Source organism: Oreochromis niloticus, linkage group LG9 (assembly GCF_001858045.2).
Source record: "Oreochromis niloticus isolate F11D_XX linkage group LG9, O_niloticus_UMD_NMBU, whole genome shotgun sequence".
Classification (NCBI taxonomy): Eukaryota; Metazoa; Chordata; class Actinopteri; order Cichliformes; family Cichlidae; genus Oreochromis; species Oreochromis niloticus.
The window spans coordinates 6,832,613-6,854,546 of record NC_031974.2 but is presented as its reverse complement, the minus strand read 5'-3'; the positions used below and the strand labels follow the sequence as shown (position 1 = coordinate 6,854,546).

At 41.7% G+C, this 21,934-nt stretch overlaps 1 long non-coding RNA gene across 1 annotated transcript; it reads right to left on the bottom strand.

Moving 5' to 3' along the window:
• Positions 1–1,468: 1,468 nt before the first annotated feature.
• LOC112847900 (uncharacterized) lies at positions 1,469–5,333 on the bottom strand. The gene is made up of 3 exons (XR_003221734.1): positions 5,294–5,333; positions 2,554–3,148; positions 1,469–1,691 (listed from the first exon to the last, which is right to left on the bottom strand). It is a non-coding gene; the product is annotated as an uncharacterized LOC112847900 (long non-coding RNA).
• Between the last annotated feature and the right edge of the window lie 16,601 nt (positions 5,334–21,934).

Below are 21,934 nucleotides of genomic sequence, written 5' to 3'. Positions count from 1 at the left end.
GGAGACTGCCTCCGTCTGCTGTGTCCTATATAACCTGCAATAAAGAAGAGTACTGTGTGACTCTCTCTCGAGACGTTCACCCATGTACATGTGATTGATTATATTGTCTCACTGTGTCTCTGTTTTACTTTGGCAGCCTTCTATTTGGGAGATTTCCCCCGACAGAAACAAATGATGGACCGCTGGTCTAAGCTCATATCCATCATGAACAACACCTCCCAGCTCTGCATGAGACGGTACAAGCACTGAGCAGCTCGTTCAGCAGTAGACTTTTACACCCACAGTGTAGGAAGGAGCGTTACTGCAGGTCATTCTTACCAGCAGCTGTCAGACTCTAACCAGGGGTGCACATAACTTTTTTAGTGAGCTACTCAGGTGAGTCCCAGGAGACGGTTTTTAGTACGCACTGAAAACACTCTTTTTCAGATATGCTACAAGTCACTGTTATCACTTGTAGCCAGTTACATTATAATAGCTGGCAGGTGGTTTTCATGCCTCCATGAAGACCACTTGGTATTATGAAACCCAATTTTACAGAGGGGATCCCATTTTCTTCACACAGCTTCTTCAGTGTAGCATTTTTATTTTTTTTTTGCTTCAGTTTTTTGGCAAATAAAACTGCAGCAGCTTGACCACACAGCGATTAAATGTCTCTCAGTAAGGAACCTTGCGATCAACTGATTTTAACCAAATCTCCAGTGTGTGTGCTGTGCACAGAATGTGCACAAGGGAGTCTCCAACTGTAGCAAGTTGCAGGAGTTTTGGCACAACGCCACTGAACATACCCACGTTGATAGCAGCCTCAGTTGTGCACGCAGCGACCAACTTTGTTGTCCAGTCGTCCAAGCCTGTGTCCTCAAGAAGTCTCACATCCCTACGCGGTGCGGTCAGCACCCAGTTCATGGATACCTGCGAAGCAGTTAGGTGCATCCCTCTCTATAACACAATTTACCATGTTTATCTTACTCATCACCTGTTTAATTTTTCTCAGTGCACTAGAGGAACATGTTCATTCACAGCTGCCTCATCACATTTTTACATCTGAACTCTGTGGAGCCTGATCAAGGGTTTTGAGTCTGACACTGAAACCAGAAGAGGATCTTTCTGTCTCTTCAGATTCACTGTGATGGGAGTGATTTCAGCCCTGAGTGATCACGCTGATGTTTGCACAGAGCAGATAATGAAGTGAATGTTTTGGCACATTGGTAACAGTGAAACAGTTTATTTGTAACGTGGGATCGTTTGTGTTCGGAGTATGAACTGAGATTCCTGAAGCTCTTGTCACACTGGTCACAGCTGTAGTTTCCTTCCATGTGTGTACGTTCATGATCGTTACGACTACCTGAATGTGAGAAGCTTTTGTCACAGTGTCTGCACTTGTATGGGTTCTCTCCTGTGTGGACTCGTTTGTGTGTTTTAAGCTCACTTGCGGTGGTGAAGGATGACCCACAGTGATCACAGAGGTGCTTTTTAACCCCACTGTGAATCAGTTCATGTTTTTTTAATCCACCTGATGTGATGAAGCTTCTCCCACATTCTTTGCAGTATTTCAGTTTGTCTCCAGTGTGTCTACGTTGATGTATTTTTAGGGTGTATTGTTCACTGAAAGTTTTTCCACAAAGGTCACAGATAAACTCTTTCCCACAGTGACGACAGGGTTGAGAACTGGATCCATCTGTGTCGCTCTGCTTCTAAACAAAGACACAAAGACAGTGTAAATCAGTCCTTCAACATTTTTATCCTGAACGTCGCCTGAATTAAAGAGCATCTCTGCAGACGTCCAATTACATTTTACTGTTTCAGTTAACACACTCAGTTTACTGGGCTGCAATAACTACAATACTACCACCATACCACTACAGTAATGCTTATTATTACAGTAACATCTGAGTTACACTAAAGTACTACCACACTAATATTTGCAGGGTACCAACATAGTGCTAAACTACTAATGTAACACTGCAGTAATACTCATTTAATACTGCATTAATAACACTGTAATTGTGCAGTTATAACACTCAGCTGACTGGAACACAAGACAAACACTACTACCCCCATCACACTGCAATTATAATATTAAATAAGTATTTTAACACTAATGTCTAAAAGCACCAAAGATATAAATAAGCAATGTTACTACTGCTACAATACTACAATATCATTACGCAATGCTACACCTTTGTTAACCATAAGAGAAGATTACTGAATGATTGGTTTTGAGCTCATTTTCATTTGTGTTTTATTTTATTCCATGTACTCCTGACAGAGGAATCAGCCACTGTAAACAAAAGTCCATTTATACAGAAATAATAACAATACCATGATATACCAGGAAACTGCCTGAACATTAAATAACACCATAATATTAATTTTCAGCACTTTTACTTTTTCATGATCATGTAAACAAAAATCATAACTGAAATGAAAATCTGAATAATCACTCAGAGCTGCTTTTCCATGCAGTAGAATTGCTAACATGCTAACATAGTTTAATGAGCAGAGTTGTTCCAAACAGTCAGGCTAAAATGACAAGATACAAATATAAATACATACCTCACAGTAACTGCACTTGTAGAGTCTCTTTCTGGTGTGGATCTGTTGGTGTCGTCTCAGGTAACGTGGAGCTTTAAAAGTCTTCTCACACAGGTCACATTTATAAGGTCTCTCCTCAGTGTGGGTAAACGTGTTGTTGTAACTGTCCATGTGTTGTAAACTGTTTGCCACACTGTTCACAGCAGTACACATCATGTCCGGTGTGAATGCGTAGGTGTCTATTTCGGTGCCCTATCCGGCCGAATGTTTTTCCACAAATGTCACAGCTGTATGCCTTAATTCCAGAGTGGGTAACTAGATGACTCTTTAAGTGGCTACTTTGAGTAAAAGCTCTACCACACTGATCACATTTGTACGTTTTAACTCCACTGTGGATGAGTTGGTGTTGTCTTAGGTAACCCTTCGAGGAAAAAGTCTTTCCACACAAGTCACAGCTGAACGGTCTCTCTCCAGTGTGGATGAACTGATGACGTTTTAGTTCAGCCTTCCCAGTAAAATCTTTCCCACACTCGTCACAGGTGTATGTTTTCTCTCCCTTTCTTCTTTGAGGTTTGTCGGCCTCCTGAGAGCACTGACTTCTCGCTCCATGTTGGTCCTGCAGTGACAGAGATACAAACAGAGGCAGTGAGTGAAATGCAGTCGTGGAACAAACTCAACCTTCAAACTCCCTCCATTAACACTAGTTTTAAACCTGAAGGTGGAGTGTGGCACCAAACACCTTAAAGGTCTCTTGTCCCCACCTGCTGGTAGTTCTAACACATTACATCCAACCTGGTGTTAAAAATAATTCATGACTGTTTAAACCAGGGGTCTGCAAACTTTTCCACCCAAAGAGCCACTTGGACCCGGTTTCCACGCAAAAGAAAACACTGGGAGCCGCAAATACTTTTTGACATCTAAAATGAAGATAACACTGTATATATTGTTTTCTACCTTTGTCTGAAGAACTAAGGTGTGCTGCTTATGAAATCCATGAAGTGCTACAGAGAAAATTACATTTTATTTATGTAATCAACACATTTTGAACTCTTAAAGAAATATAACAAAAGCAAAGACACCCAGCTGAACTAAAATGATCCATGTAGCAAACAAAAACTGTTGTGAGCCGCCTCCCTTATATCTCCTTTGGGCTGTTGGAGCCTTGACCTGACTTTTAAAAAATAATTGGTAAAAAAAGCTCTATGCTGCTGAAAAATGAAAAATAGATATTTGCAAAATTCTGCCTAAATATGTATTTTACCTTGTTAATGCGTGCGGCGGGGGCGTGGTCTGCAGCGCCGCTGCAGGGGAGGCGGACGCAGCTGAGCGGCACCCGCAATCACGCCTCGCCGCCTTAAAGTCTGTGCTCTCTCTGCTGTTGTTGGTGGTGGTGTGTGTCGGGCTGTGAGCTGCGAAGCTACAGCCGGCTGTATGCGTACAGCAGCCGTGTGTGAAAAGTGGTCAATAAAGAGATGCTGAAAAGCGCGTTCATGCAAACATCGTCGGGTCTGCTGTGATGTGTTTACAATGGGACTTCTGCTCCTGAGCCTCTGCTCCCAGCGTCTGCTAATCGGTGCTGTGCGAAGTCAGTTTACGCAGGACTGTAAGCTGTCATCTGTCGTCTGTGAGGCGTGAGCAGTGTTTGTCTTTAACATAGTTCACGGTGGAGCTGCTGACATAATGTGGATCCGAAGATCCATAATTGGCCTACCTGGGGTTGAAAGTCTCGATAAATGCACGGTGTTTCGGCGGGAATACCGGCTTCCGCGAGTGTGACACTTATATTGAGCGAGGAAAAAATAATAGAATATAATTTTATATTTATATTTCAATATCACAATAATCTTCCAATTTAGAACTACAAGTTTAAAAGAACTAACATAAATAAAATACATTTCAGCGAAATACTTCTAATTTATTTTCCCAAACCACGCGGAGCCGCAGTATAAGGACTAAAGAGCCGCATGCGGCTCCGGAGCCGCGGGTTGCCGACCCCTGGTTTAAACACTAAAATCATGCCCATCCCTCCTGCTTGTACACAAATATGAAGACTAGCATGCTAACACACTCAGAAAAGTAATGAATGTTTATCAGGTCTATACTTTTTTATATTTCCCGTTGCTGTTTCCTATTAGATATTTTTTTTATAATTTTTTTAAATTATTAAATCCAATGTAATAGTTACTAGCTTGGTTGAGTGAAGGAAAACGTCACAGTCTGATTGTAACCTGAGGAATTTTTTACTTTTACTCCCTACATTAAAAATATATATCTGTATTTTCTACAACTTACATTTACAAAACAGGCTTTTTAGTTTTGGTTTAAGGCATTTGCGGGGAGTTATTTCATCACTGCAGGCATCAAACATCAAACCAATTTGAGCCTAAACAGTAACACATGAAAGCTAAGATGAAGATGAAAGAGGCAAAACTGTGTGCCATAGTCAGGGGTTAAAATGAGCTGGTGGGTTCCCCCCCCCCCTCCTCCCCCTCCTCCCCCTTGCACAGCACTGAACAACTGCAGGTGGAAATAATTGTGATTTGATGCTGTATAAATAACACTGAACTGAATTGAAAATGTAATTAATACTACTACTACTAATAATAAAGAATAATAATTGCTTGTGACTTCTTAATGTTTGTAAACACAATTTTAAAATACATACTACATTATAATATACAACACAGTCATATAACAGGTTGGGAGTATGAGAGTTTTAGACGTGACTGATTATTTGGTGAAACTGTGATATTTTCCTCACCTTCTGTGTTGAGCTCATTGTTTCCTCTGTAGTGACTCAGCTGAGTCCAGATGGCTGAAAATGTTCCTCTGCTGCTCCGTCAGACTCTTCTCCTCCTGCTGATCAGCTGGGACACAAAACAGATCTTTGTTAGGCTCCACACTGCACTGAAGAGTCAAAGTGTCTCATATGTTCATCTGACAACACAAAGTACAAATTTCACTCTGACTGGTTGTAGAAATCTTGTCAGACGTGTTGTGCTGCAAAGTGAGGAAACTCTCTCACTCACTTATACTTCAGGAGGAACTTTGTGACATTGGCTCTAATATTCTAAGCAGCCCTTTACTATGACAGGGCCAGAAAGTCATATTTGAAGGTTTGGGAGAAGGACCATGTTAAAGGTGGATTGGGGTTTATAGAGAAAGGCGTTCAGAAGCGGAGACAGGGACTGCTACAGAGAGGCCAAGTACAGGTTCACTAAAGAAGTGGACATTGCTAAACATCAGCACTCTGAGAAGATGCAGCAGCAGATCTCAGAGAATGACTCGGCCTCTGTGTGAAAAAGTTTTATGAATATTAGGGCTGTTCGATATAACGATATATATCGGACGACGATATAAAAACGTCTATCGTTTCATTTTACGCTATCGTTTGTTTCGTGGTGTCGCAAAATAAACTGTTTACGGCAATATTTTTTCATCATTTTGATGGTCACTGTAGTGGCTATATTAATTTCTTAAAGTTCTCTCTTTCTCTTATATTTAATATAACCACACTACGGATGGACAAGCGCTTGTTTTTATGCGCTGTCGTTAGCAACAATGACGGTAAAACCACGGCGTGTCCGGTTGTTTATTTTCCACATAAACCTTTCACAATAAAGCTCAAGATCCTGTTGAGACTTTTCAAAATAAACTGAATCACATGAAAGACGCAGAGTATTTACGGATGAGAAGCAAAAAAAAGAGCCGTCAGGTGCTAAAAAATAAACCTTAGACTCAAACGTTAGAACAGGCTTTTCCCCGCAGCATGATGTGTAATAAATACTTACAAAGAAAACGGTGGCTGTTACAACATATGTCTAAAAATGTATCGTTTCATGCATCAATTAAAACACTTGACTCCAGGTACGCGACGCCCAGCTGGAAACACTTCACGCAAGTCGAGCTGCCCGACATTCACAGAATTTACAGAAAATGTTACATTTTTGTGATTTATATCATTATCGGACGATAGATGTCTTAATATCGGGATATGAGATTTTGTTCATATCGCACAGCCCTAATGAATATCACCAACTACAAGCCTAAAACCCTCCACTCCACTGATGACTTGCTCTTGGCCAACACCCTTAACGACTTTTACTGCCGTTTTGACGAGCCATCAAGCAGCCTTCACACCCCCAACAGCCCCAACAATGGAGACACTTTGGACACTCATTCCCCCACCTCTCCCCCCACCATAGAGCCATCACCACCATCAAACACTTTACCTACAACACCCCCCTCCTCACCCCACACCATTGAGGATTTCACACCACCTTCTCCCACTACAACACTTCATATTCATGAAGCAGATGTTAGGAAGCAGTTTAAGAGTCTGAATGCTCGGAAAGCTCCTGGCCCAGACGGTGAGTCTCCTGCCACCCTCAGACACTGTGCAAACAAGCTGGCCCCAGTGTTTTCTGGCATTTTCAAAGGACCATGTTAAAGGTGGATTGGGGTTTATACACTTTGTTATGATACAGGTAAGGCTGTAAGAGCCTGAGAAGGTGTCCTGAATGAACCTCTAAAACCAGTTTTCAGCTAACGACTCTGCTTCAGTCTGGAAAACAGCAACTACAAGTTTAAAGACTCCATCAACAATTCACACCCAGCCAACAGCCTGAACAGCTCCTCCTGTGGTTTCCACAAACAGGGACAGACCTGTTACTCCCCCACCCCACACTTTCCACATCTTCAGCCCCCCAGTCCCACCACCTCCACCATTCCTAAAAGTTTGATTCTTTTCATCTGGACGTAGCTTTTGCAGTAGGAGAAACGTAACTCATCCAAGTGACTTCTTCAGTCTCAGCTGACTGCAGCTTTCCCCAATCTTCAACAGTTCATTTGCATAATGACTGAAACGAGCACCACTGAACTCCCCAACTCTCTGTGAATGGTACTCATGGCCATTGATCAGCAGTCTTTGATTAATGAACTTTGATCAGTGGTTTCAGTGCTTTCCTTCCTGCTTTGACTGCAGCTGTGTTTGACACAGGAAGACATTATTACACTCTTCACACTCTCCTGCACATTAACCACCACAATATATTTTTATTCTCTGTGCTTTCAAATATGAACACTGTTTACTTTCATCTCTGTTTCATTAGTTTTTGTTAACATCTTCCTGTGCATCACTTTACAGCAGCCAGACTCATTAAAATGAGACTTTGTAAGAGTTCACTTCCTCTCATGTGTTCATCCACAGCAGCTGGACAATAAAGTTTATTGTGAACCCTGATACTGCAGCAGATCGCTCTCATCCATTTCCTGTTATCACTTCAAATAGAAATGAGGCTGTAGAGGTTTGGTGCAGGCAGAAAAACAGCTGCAGGGACAATGAAAATACTTTTCTGCTCCAACTTCCTGCCAGCAGACGCTCAACTTCTCCCAGCATGCTGAGCTAATGATTAGTTGGTGTTTTTCTCCAAACACTCTCTCACTCTTCTCTCAACGTGTTGACAAACTGTGAACAGACACCGAGGAGAGCAGCAGAAGACCTCATTCAGGAGCTAAACTCAACATGAACTGAACTCACAGTAAAGTTAGCTCGGTGCTTACCTTTAGATGAGCCCACAAACCGAGAGAAACTCCGTGATGAAGCTGGAACTCTTTCCAAACACAGGAAACAGATCAGGGAGCAGAGACCCACGTGGTTCACGCTGATCTCAGCTACGATCCAGGAGACAAGGGTGGGCAGATCGATGCAGATATCGATCCAAACGTTGGTACTACTTTAGTCTCTTTGAATGAAAAAGCAGCTCTCTGTACAAACACCTCTTGTGGAACATTCTTACTTTGCTCCGCCCGCGTCTTCTTCTCCTTCTTCTTCTTCTTCTTCTCCTACATTTTAATGGCGGTTGGCAAACAACTTTTAGGTGCATTTACCGCCACCTTCTGGAAAGGAGTGTGGGTCAGAACGGTTTCGTAAGCTACAGTCTCGGATACACACCCGTCAATCTTAAAAAGCCAAACACTGCCCTATAAACAACATCCCCTGCATTCCTTTGAAATATGTCTCTTACCTTTAGGTGAACACTATTTTCTTGCAATTCAAACTGCAATCTTTCCCCTTCTCGCTTGTACTTATCGCACTCCAACACTACATGCTCAAATGTCTCCTCCTGTCCACAGAAGTCACAAGTCCCCGTGTCATGTTTGCCCATCTTTTTAAGCGTGCTATTCAAGCCTGTGTGACCAAATCTTACCCTTGAGATTATATCCTCGTCTCTTCTACTTCTAAAGCTCCTTCTACATTGCCCGACTGTTTTCTGCATGCTATAATAATACCTGCCTTTCCCATCTCCATCCCATTGTGCCTGCCACTTCTCCTTCAACTTTACCTTGATTAAACTTTTCACCTCACTTTTACTGTATTTGATAGTCAAACCCACATAGCTTCTTCTTGCCGCACTTTTTGCAAACTTATCGGCCTGTTCATTACCATCAACACCGATATGCGCAGGAACCCATAAGAAAACCACTTCTATCCCTCTATGTTTAATCCTATACAATAAATGAAATATCTCAAAAACAATATCTTGTCTAGAGTCCGAAGACATATTACCTATACTCACCAGTGCGCTGCTAGAGTCTGAGCAAACCAAATACCTCCCCAGTGGTGCGTCCTCCACCCAGGTCAAAGCCATTAAAATTGCTACAAGCTCCCCAGTATAAACTGCCAAACCATCTGTATTTCGTGCACTCACCATATAACTTATGTCTGGGAGAACACATGCAACACCCACTCTGTTATCCAACAGTTTTGACGCATCAGTAAAAATCTTCACATAACCTGAGTACCTTCCCACTATATGATCTTGCACCTGGCTTTTAGTCACCCCCCCTCCCTTACGTAGCAAATAGAAGTCAGGAATTATTTGGTCATATAATCAAGGTGGCAATACTGACAAGGCTACTGCTGGGCTAAGGTCTGTGCAACTAAATCCCATCTCATTGACTTCTTTTCCTATAGTCCACCCGAAACTTCTCCATTGACCAGTCCCTTTTTCTTGTTCTTTGCAAGGGTTAAGTACACTCTGCGCTATATGACTGTCACTATGTCCCTTCAAATTTGCCCAGTAAGTCAAAGCAATTTGACGCCTCCTGAGTTCTAATGGTTGCTCCCCCATTTCCACCTGCAAAGCAGCCACTGGAGTAGTCTTAACAGCCCCACAACACAACCTCAGAGCTTGATATTGAACTCTGTCCAGGTCATTCAGCAAAGTTTTAGCTGCTGAGCCATAAACCAGACACCCATAATCCAGCACTGACCTAATGAGACCTACATATAGAGCTCTCAATGCTGTCCTGTCTGCTCCCCAGTCATTACCTTTTAAACACCGTAAAATATTCAGAACCTTTTTACATTTCTCAGTCATTTTCCCAATGTGTGTTTTCCATGTAAGCCGTTCGTCAAACCAAATACCTAAATATTTAAAGCAATCAACCTTATCTATGTCACTCCCATATAACTTGAGACTCAACTGGCAATGTATTCTCTTACGCGTAAAAATAATCCACTTTGTTTTCGAAACAGAAAACCTAAACCCCCATGCCAGAGCCCAACTCTCCACCTTTTGTAATTCTCGCTGCATTTTAGTAAATACAACGTAAATACAGTAAGATCATAATTCACGTCGGCAGTAATGACACCCGGTTACGCCAATCGGAGGTCACTAAAATCAATATTGAATCGGTGTGCAACTTTGCCAAAACAATGTCGGACTCTGTAGTTTTCTCTGGTCCCCTCCCCAATCAGACCAGGAGTGACATGTTTAGCCGCATGTTCTCCTTAAATTGCTGGCTGTCTGAGTGGTGTCCCAGAAACGATGTGGGCTTCATAGATAATTGGCAAACCTTCTGGAGGAAACCTGGTCTTGTTAGGAGAGACGGCATCCATCCCACTTTGGATGGAGCAGCTCTCATTTCTAGAAATATGGACAAATTTATTAACCCCCCCAAAATATGACTATCCAGAGTTGCGACCAGGAAGCAGAGTTGCAGTCTTACACGCCTCTCTGCAGCTTCTCTCCTCCTGCTACCCCCCAAAAACCCATCTCCATTGAGACTGTGTCAGCTCCCAAAAAGACAAAAAACAAACTAAAAACCAGCAACAAACAACTTAAACATAAAAAATCACAAAGAAAGAACAATACAGTATCCACATCTGAACCAAAGAGTAAAACAGTGAAATGTGGATTGTTAAATATTAGGTCTCTCTCCGCCAAGTCTCTGTTAGTACATGACTTAATAATTGATCAACAAATCGATTTACTCTGCCTTACAGAAACCTGGTTGCAGCAGGATGATTATGTTAGTTTAAATGAATCAACACCCCCGAGTCATTCTAACTACCAGAAATCTCGAAGCACAGGCCGAGGGGGTGGTGTGGCAGCAATTTTTCACACCAGCCTATTAATTAACGAAAGACCAAGACAGACTTTTAATTCATTTGAAAGCCTGATGCTTAGCCTCGTCCACCCCAGCTGTAAAACTCAGAAACCAGTCTTACTTGTTATTATCTATCGTCCACCTGGGCCTTACACAGAGTTTCTCTCTGATTTCTCAGACTTTTTATCTGATTTAGTGCTCAGCTCAGATAAAATAATTATTGTGGGTGATTTTAACATCCATGTAGATGCTAAAAATGACAGCCTCAACATGGCATTTAATCTGTTATTAGACTCAATTGGCTTCTCTCAAAATGTAAAAGAACCCACCCATCACTTTAATCACACTCTAGATCTTGTTTTAACATATGGCATAGAAACTGAACATTTAACAGTGTTTCCTGAAAACTCTCTGCTGTCTGATCATTTCCTGATAACATTTACATTTACAATAATTGATTACGCAGCAGTGGAGAGTAGACTTTATCAAAGTAGATGTCTTTCTGAAAGTGCTGTAACTAAGTTTAAGAATATAATCCACCCACTGTTATCATCTTCAATGCCCTGTACCAACATAGAGCAGAGCAGCTATCTGAACGCTACTCCAACAGAGGTCAATTATCTTGTTAATAATTTTACCTCCTCACTACGTACGACTCTGGATACTGTAGCTCCTGTGAAAACTAAGGCCTCAAATCCGAAGTACCTGACTCCGTGGTACAATTCTCAAACACGTAGCCTAAAGCAGATAACTCGTAAGCTGGAGAGGAAATGGCGTGTCACAAATTTAGAGGATCATCATTTAGCCTGGAGAAATAGTTTGCTGCTTTATAAGAAAGCCCTCAGCAAAGCCAGAACATCTTACTATTTGTCACTGATTGAAGAAAATAAGAACAACCCCAGGTTTCTCTTCAGCACTGTAGCCAGGCTGACAAAAAGTCAGAGCTCTACTGAGCCAACAATCCCTTTAACGTTAACTAGTAATGACTTCATGAACTTTTTCACAAATAAAATGTTTATCATTAGAGAAAAAATTACCAATAATCATCCCACAGATGTAATATTATCTACAGCTACTTTTTGTACCATTGATGTTAAGTTAGACTCTTTTTCTCCAATTGATCTTTCTGAGTTAACTTCAAAAATTAATTCCTCCAAACCATCAACGTGTCTTTTAGACCCCATTCCTACAAAACTGCTCAAAGAAGTCCTGCCATTAATTAATTCTTCAATCTTAAATATGATCAACCTATCTCTAATAATCGGCTATGTACCACAGGCCTTCAAGCTGGCTGTAGTTAAACCTTTACTCAAAAAGCATCTCTAGACCCAGCTGTCTTAGCTAATTATAGGCCAATCTCCAACCTTCCTTTCATATCAAACATCCTTGAAAGAGTAGTTGTCAAACAGCTAACAGATCATCTGCAGAGGAATGGCTTCTTTGAAGAGTTTCAGTCAGGTTTCAGAGCTCATCACAGCACAGAAACAGCTTTAGTGAAGGTTACAAATGATCTTCTTATGGCCTCTGACAGTGGACTCATCTCTGTGCTTGTCCTGCTAGACCTCAGTGCTGCGTTTGATACTGTTGATCATAATATCCTATTACAGCGATTAGAACATGCTGTAGGTATTACAGGTACTGCGCTGCAGTGGTTTGTATCATATCTATCTAATAGACTCCAATTTGTTCAAGTAAATGGAGAGTCCTCTTCACACACTAAGGTCAATTATGGTGTTCCACAGGGTTCAGTGCTAGGACCAATTCTGTTTACATTATACATGCTTCCCTTAGGCAGCATCATTGGAAGACATAGCATAAATTTTCACTGCTATGCAGATGACACGCAGCTCTATCTATCCATGAAGCCAGGTAACACACACCAATTAGTTAAACTGCAGGAATGTCTTAAAGACATAAAGACCTGGATGGCCGCTAACTTTCTGCTTCTTAATTCAGATAAAACTGAAGTTATTGTACTCGGCCCTGAAAATCTTAGAAATATGGTATCTAACCAGATTCTTACTCTGGATGGCATTACCTTGGCGTCCAGTAATGCTGTGAGAAACCTTGGAGTCATTTTTGACCAGGACATGTCCTTCAACGCACATATTAAACAAATATGTAAGACTGCTTTCTTCCATTTGCGCAACATCTCTAAAATTAGAAATATCCTGTCTCAGAGTGATGCTGAAAAACTAGTTAATGCATTTATTACTTCCAGGCTGGACTACTGTAATTCATTATTATCAGGATGTCCTAAAAACTCACTGAAAAGTCTTCAGCTAATCCAAAATGCTGCAGCAAGAGTACTGACAGGGACTAGAAAGAGAGAGCATATTTCTCCTGTTTTGGCTTCCCTTCATTGGCTTCCTGTTAAATCCAGAATTGAATTCAAAATCCTGCTCCTCACATACAAGGTCTTAAATAATCAGGCCCCATCTTATCTTAATGACCTTGTAGTACCATATCACCCTATTAGAGCACTTCGCTCTCGCTCTGCAGGCTTACTTGTTGTTCCTAGAGTATTTAAAAGTAGAATGGGAGCCAGAGCCTTCAGTTTTCAGGCCCCTCTTCTGTGGAACCAGCTTCCAGTTTGGATTCGGGAGACAGACACTATCTCTACTTTCAAGATTAGGCTTAAAACTTTCCTTTTTGCTAAAGCATATAGTTAGGGCTGGACCAGGTGACCCTGAATCCTCCCTTAGTTATGCTGCAATAGACGTAGGCTGCCGGGGATTCCCATGATGCATTGAGTTTTTCCTTTCCAGTCACCTTTCTCACTCACTATGTGTTAATAGACCTCTCTGCATCGAATCATATCTGTTATTAATCTCTGTCTCTCTTCCACAGCATGTCTTTATCCTGTTTTCCTTCTCTCACCCCAACCGGTCGCAGCAGATGGCCCCGCCCCTCCCTGAGCCTGGTTCTGCCGGAGGTTTCTTCCTGTTAAAAGGGAGTTTTTCCTTCCCACTGTCGCCAAAGTGCTTGCTCATAGGGGGTCATATGATTGTTGGGTTTCTCTCTGTACTTATTATTGTGCTATCTACTGTACAATATAAAGCGCCTTGAGGCGACTTTTGTTGTGATTTGGCGCTATATAAATAAAATTGAATTGAATTGAATTGAATTTTAGCCATGGTGAACTGTAAGTTTCGTCCTCTCTTCCAAATAACTCCATCATCAGCAAACAATGAAACCCCCATTGAGTGATCTATATCACCAAACACCTCATTAATCATTATGGAAAACAATACCGGACTAACTATACTGCCTTGCGGAGTGCCATTCTGGACATCATATCCTGTACTGAACTCCTTTCCTATTCGCACAAAAATCTTCCGTCCAGTTAAAAAACTTTCAATCCAGCTATACATCCTCCCTGTAATACCAATCTGACGCAACCTGATCAGGAGTCCTTCTTTCCACAACATATCGTACGCCTTCTCGACACCTAAGAATACGGCTACGACACTCTCCCTATTCACTTGGGCACACCTTATTTCATGCTCTAGACACACAGCCGGATCCATCGTGCTTCTCCCTTTTCTAAACCCACTCTGATACCACTTGATCTTATCATTAGTTTCCAAAAAGTAAAGTAATCTTTCATTCACCATCTTTTCCATTATTTTCCCCAAATGTGACGTCAAAGCAATTGGTCTATAACTTTCCGCCAAGGCTGGATCCTTTCCTGGCTTACATATGGGAACAACAATAGCCTCTTTCCACTGGTCAGGTAGCCTACCCTCTTCCCATACTTTGTTAAACAATTTAACCAGTATACTCTTACTAGTGTCACTCAAGTTTCTAATCATACAATAACTAATCTGATCTCTACCTGGAGTCGTATTGTTTACTTTCAGTAATGCAGTTTTCAACTCTGCTACTGAAAACACGATATTTATCAGACCTTCATGTTCCTCCGCATCTTGGAAGTCCTCCAGATGTTTCCTTCGTGTTTCCTCCCTTCCCCTGATTTCTGCCGTATTTAGAGTTTCTGTGCTGTGAACCTTTGAAAACATTCTGGTCAATAACTCAGCTTTACTCCCATTATCTACCAATATTCTGTCACCATCTTTCATCATTGGATAACCATACTCCTTCCTCTTCCCAGACATTTTCCTAATAGTTGTCCACACTCTCTCCAACGGTGTCGATCTCCCCAAAGTATCACAATACTTCCTCCAATAGTCCCTCTTTGCTGACTTAACTACCCTTCGTACTTCCGCCTGTTTCCTTTTGTAGCATATCAGATTCTGAACACACAGTGCTCCTTTCAGCGTTTTAAATGCTTTGTTCCTGGCTTTAATCACGGTTGTACACTCTCGGGTCCACCACGGCACTACCTTTGTCCTTCTACTGCCACCTTTCTTTGGGATGGATGCCGTTGCCGCCTCAATCACAATCTGACTAATAGTAGAAGTCAACTGATCAATAGGCTGTCCAGAATCAACATCTGTCAATCTCCTTTCGCTTAATGTTTTAAACAAACACCAGTTTGCTTCCTCAAACCTCCATGTCCTCTGTCTATCTTCTCGTGTCGCATCAGTATCTGCACAAAGATCAAAAAGTATTGGATAATGATCACTACCAATTGTACTCTCTTTAACCACTTTCCATGTGCTCCTACCTGCCAAACATTGCGAAACCATTGTAATGTCAGGACATGACTCAGTACCTCGTACCAAATCCACCCTTGTGCCAGAGCCATCATTTAAAACCACCAAATCCTTCTCCACAACCACATCCTCAACCACTTTCCCATTAGTGTCACTACGGCGCCCCCACAAAGTGCTATGTGCATTAAAATCCCCACACCAAACTATTTTCCCTCTCCAATCCCTTAAAAGTAGTTCCAGATCTCTCCTCTCCAACTTTTGGCATGGATTATAAAAATTAATTACTTTGATACTTCCTGCCCTAGACCATACTTCTACAACTATCACCTCTAATTCTACTGCAGTGTCCAGCTGACTATACGAAATCCCACTCCTAACAAACACTGCACACCCTCCTCCATTTTTACCCACCCTGTCCTTGCGAATGCTTGTATATCCTTGAATAACAAAATCCAGCCTTGGTTTAAGCCATGTTTCTTGTACACAGATAATATCTGGCTTTGAATTTAATGCACAAATAAAGCCCTTCAGTTCCTGCCCATTCGCAATGAGGCTCCTAGCATTTCATTGAAGAATAAGCATTAAGTTACAACTTGTGGGTCTGATGCACCTTCTCCATGACTAAGGTCTGAATGTATTTTTTCCCAAGACAAATCCCGCATATCGAAAAACTTCGCTGCTGCTTTTACTATTATCTTGATCTTTTCTGTCTTTGTTTTGGCTTGTTCTGAACAATTAATGACATACGCCAAGAACAAGACAAGTTTATCCATTTGGACGTCAGGGAGATTCCTGCCTGTCTCCCCCATCCCTCTCACACCACTCATTCCTTGCCCCTCATCAGGTCTTCTGCCCTTGTCTGCAACTCTCTTCAAAGCTTCTGCATAAGATATCCTCTCCTCTGTACGAATTTGTTGAACTTCTGCTGCCTGCTTCCTTACTGTGCACCCACCATACGCTGCTGCATGTGGTCCCCCACAGTTGGAGCACTTCACCTGACTACTGGCACATTCGCCACACACGTTCTCCTCCGCATCGTCCACACCGCATTCGTCCTTTACACACACTAGCTATGTGACCAAACCTCTGACATTTGTAGCACCTGAGTGGAGGAGGCACATAGACACGGACACTAAAACTCATGTACCCCAACATAACTCTCTCAGGCAAGTGATTTCCGTGGAACTCAAGCAGTACTGATGGACTATCCACTTTTTCCCCATTTCTGACAGCTTGCAATCTTTTTATTCCAGTGACTTACCCTCCTTTGATCAATTTCCTCAACTCCTCCAGATTGTCCCCAGCGGGAATACCTGAAATCGCTCCTCTACATCCTCTCCTCTCACCAACCACCTTCCTGTCCACAACCTCCTTTTTACAAAGTGTTTGCAACTTAAGCGCTTTATTCCGTTGCTCTGCATTTTTACATTTAACAAACAAACACCCGTCTCTGAGCACCTTAGCTAGCTCAACATCACCGATCGCTTTCTTCAAGCCATTCGTCAGAGCAATTGGACTCACTCCCGCTATTTCATTCCCAGGTTTGAATTTCAATAACACTTTAAATTCTTCCATCAACACTTTCTTTCTTTGAGCAAGCCTAGCATCTTCCTCTTCAAGTGCCCGCTTACCAGTCGGCGTGGATTTCAACTTGTCCTTTCCAAACCCTACCTTTCTACCATGTCCAACTTTACGCCAATCAACATCCATGTCCTCATCATCAGAAAACCCTCCACTACTGCTTGCCATTCTGACCCAGTCACAATCCAGATTATGCCAATCCACCGCCTCCAGAGCTCCAGAAGCTGCACCCCTGTCAGCTCCTGCGTCGTCTTCTTCTTCTTCCTCTTCTTCTTCTTCTTCTTTTTATCGTTTATTGGCGGTTGTCAAACAACAAAATGGTGCATTACCGCCACCAACTGGTGTGGAGGGTGAACTGGAACATCCACCCTCAAATCCTCCGAAAGTTAAATCTATGGGCTCAAAATGTGGTGTGTGTGTGTGTAAAAAAGATTTGTATGTGTAAAAAAAGATTTGTGTGTGTGTAAAAAAGATTTCTGGACTTAGCCAAAAAACAAAAAAAAACACCTGCAAGTTACAAGTACTAATTTTGACCCTATTTGTCTTCCTTTCATCTGATTGGTCAATGTCATGTCAATCACAAATGTAACAATCCAATCAGAGAACAGACCAGCCTATTAATTAACGAAAGACCAAGACAGACTTTTAATTCATTTGAAAGCCTGATGCTTAGCCTCGTCCACCCCAGCTGTAAAACTCAGAAACCAGTCTTACTTGTTATTATCTATCGTCCACCTGGGCCTTACACAGAGTTTCTCTCTGATTTCTCAGACTTTTTATCTGATTTAGTGCTCAGCTCAGATAAAATAATTATTGTGGGTGATTTTAACATCCATGCAGATGCTAAAAATGACAGCCTCAACATGGCATTTAATCTGTTATTAGACTCAATTGGCTTCTCTCAAAATGTAAAAGAACCCACCCACCACTTTAATCACACTCTAGATCTTGTTTTAACGTATGGCATAGAAACTGAACATTTAACAGTGTTTCCTGAAAACCCTCTGCTGTCTGATCATTTCCTGATAACATTTACATTTACAATAATTGATTACGCAGCAGTGGAGAGCAGACTTTATCAAAGTAGATGTCTTTCTGAAAGTGCTGTAACTAAGTTTAAGAATATAATCCACCCACTGTTATCATCTTCAATGCCCTGTACTAACATAGAGCAGAGCAGCTATCTGAACGCTACTCCAACAGAGGTCGATTATCTTGTTAATAATTTTACCTCCTCACTACGTACGACTCTGGATACTGTAGCTCCTGGGAAAACTAAGGCCTCAAATCAGAAGTACCTGACTCCGTGGTATAATTCTCAAACACGTAGCCTAAAGCAGATAACTCGTAAGCTGGAGAGGAAATGGCGTGTCACAAATTTAGAGGATCATCATTTAGCCTGGAGAAATAGTTTGCTGCTTTATAAGAAAGCCCTCCGCAAAGCCAGAACATCTTACTATTCGTCACTGATTGAAGAAAATAAGAACAACCCCGGGTTTCTCTTCAGCACTGTAGCCAGGCTGACAAAAAGTCAGAGCTCTACTGAGCCAACAATCCCTTTAACGTTAACTAGTAATGACTTCATGAACTTCTTCACAAATAACATTTTTATCGTTAGAGAAAAAATTACCAATAATCATCCCACAGATGTAATATTATCTACAGCTACTTTTAGTACCATCAGTGTTAAGTTAGACTCTTTTTCTCCAATTGATCTTTCTGAGTTAACTTCAATAATTAATTCCTCCAAACCATCAACGTGTCTTTTAGACCCCATTCCTACAAAACTGCTCAAAGAAGTCCTGCCATTAATTCATTCTTCGATCTTAAATATGATCAACCTATCTCTAATAATCGGCTATGTACCACAGGCCTTCAAGGTGGCTGTAGTTAAACCTTTACTCAAAAAGCCATCTCTAGACCCAGCTGTCTTAGCTAATTATAGGCCAATCTCCAACCTTCCTTTCATATCAAACATCCTTGAAAGAGTAGTTGTCAAACAGCTAACTGATCATCTGCAGAGGAATGGCTTATTTGAAGCGTTTCAGTCAGGTTTCAGAGCTCAGCACAGCACAGAAACAGCTTTAGTGAAGGTTACAAATGATCTTCTTATGGCCTCTGACAGTGGACTCATCTCTGTGCTTGTCCTGCTAGACCTTAGTGCAGCGTTTGATACTGTTGATCATAATATCCTATTAGAGCGATTGGAACATGCTGTAGGTATTACAGGTACTGCACTGCAGTGGTTTGTATCATATCTATCTAATAGACTCCAATTTGTACATGTAAATGGAGAGTCCTCTTCAGACACTAAGGTCAATTATGGTGTTCCACAGGGTTCAGTGCTAGGACCAATTCTATTTACATTATACATGCTTCCCCTAGGCAACATCATTAGAAGACATAGCATAAATTTTCACTGCTATGCAGATGACACGCAGCTCTATCTATCCATGAAGCCAGGTAACACACACCAATTAGTTAAACTGCAGGAATGTCTTAAAGACATAAAGACCTGGATGGCCGCTAACTTTCTGCTTCTTAATTCAGATAAAACTGAGGTTATTGTACTCGGCCCTGAAAATCTTAGAAATATGGTATCTAAGCAGATTCTTACTCTGGAAGGTATTACCTTGGCCTCCAGTAACACTGTGAGAAACCTTGGAGTCATTTTTGACCAGGACATGTCCTTCAACGCACATATTAAACAAATATGTAAGACTGCTTTCTTCCATTTGCGCAACATCTCTAAAATTAGAAATATCCTGTCTCAGAGTGATGCTGAAAAACTAGTTCATGCATTTATTACTTCCAGGCTGGACTACTGTAATTCACTATTATCAGGAAGTCCTAAAAACTCGCTGAAAAGCCTTCAGCTAATCCAAAATGCTGCAGCAAGAGTACTGACAGGGACTAGAAAGAGAGAGCATATTTCTCCTGTTTTGGCTTCCCTTCATTGGCTTCCTGTTAAATCCAGAATTGAATTCAAAATCCTGCTCCTCACATACAAGGTCTTAAATAATCAGGCCCCATCTTATCTTAATGACCTTGTAGTACCATATCACCCTATTAGAGCACTTCGCTCTTGCACTGCAGGCCTACTTGTTGTTCCTAGAGTATTTAAAAGTAGAATGGGAGGCAGAGCCTTCAGTTTTCAGGCCCCTCTTCTGTGGAACCAACTTCCAGTTTGGATTCGGGAGACAGACACTATCTCTACTTTCAAGATTAGGCTTAAAACTTTCCTTTTTGCTAAAGCATATAGTTAGGGCTGGACCAGGTGACCCTGAATCCTCCCTTAGTTATGCTGCAATAGACGTAGGCTGCCGGGGATTCCCATGATGCATTGAGTTTTTCCCTTCCAGTCACCTTTCTCACTCACTATGTGCTAATAGACCTCTCTGCATCGAATCATATCTGTTATTAATCTCTGTCTCTCTTCCACAGCATGTCTTTCATCCTGTTTTCCTTCTTTCACCCCAACCGGTCGCAGCAGATGGCCCCGCCCCTCCCTGAGCCTGGTTCTGCCGGAGGTTTCTTCCTGTTAAAAGGGAGTTTTTCCTTCCCACTGTCGCCAAAGTGCTTGCTCATAGGGGGTCATATGATTGTTGGGTTTTTCTCTGTATTTATTATTGTGCTATCTACTGTACAATATAAAGCGCCTTGAGGCGACTTTTGTTGTGATTTGGCGCTATATAAATAAAATTGAATTGAATTGAATTGAATTAAAATATTACACCTCTTGTGTACGCTTTGTTTTCTTTTTAGCTTCCTTTTCAGTATTTATTTCTGCTTGGAAGGTTTCTTATAATTTAGTTATACATTTTCCCTCCCACGTGGGACATTTAGGTTTTCTTTGGATTTCTCTATCTATATGCACTAATTTGTCCAGCGCCTGGACATTTTTTCTCTAACCACTGCTCGTCAGCAGTGAGTTTTGAAGCTTCGTTACCCATTTTAATCCTTTACAACTACACAACTGCGGCACCTTCTCTGGCACGAGAATCGAGAGAGGTAGTTGACACGGCCTTCTACTTTCAAGCTATTCTTGAAAGCGGTGTCATCTTTATATGATAAAACATGACCTTTTTCTCTCTTCACCAGTGCTTGGGTGGCCAACAGTAAACAAATTAATGGAATAGTTCAGCCTCCTTATTGTGCTGTAAAATCAACTTATTCCATCAACACAAAAAATAAAACAATAAATACCTTTATGCGCGCTCTATTTTATTTTAAAATTGCTACCAGCCTTCTTCAGGCGAGCTTACACGGTTTTACGCAACGTGTCTCAGAGTGTCAATATTCACCTGGTTGCTGATTCACTGCCGGTCTCTCAGGTCCGCCTCATCGACCCCCACCGTCGTGCACCACTTCTAAAAACGCTGGCCAGAACCCGAATTCACGTCTCTGGTCTTTTGTCCTGTACCTAGACAGGAGCTGTCGACAGACTTCAGCGCGGGCTTCTCACGACGTCAGGACTCGATGAGGTTTTCCCGTAGGATCACACAAAAGTGTTAAATTGATCCGGCTCGGAGGACCAAGAAATGTAAGGAGTTTTCCTGTAATGCAACTCAGATTGGAATAAATGACACTCAGACAGGTTTTACAAATTAACGTGCACAGGAGAGAACTGGACAGGCGCCGTTCCTTCGCTTGACCCCAGTTGCTCTCGTCCGCTCCCCCGTAACACTGCTCTTTTATTGTGGTTCCATGAATATGCATAGGTTCATTAACATATAACGTATACCTTGTGTGTGTGTGTGTGTGTGTGTGTGTGTGGGGTCGAGATATGACCCCGTGAAGACTCCCCA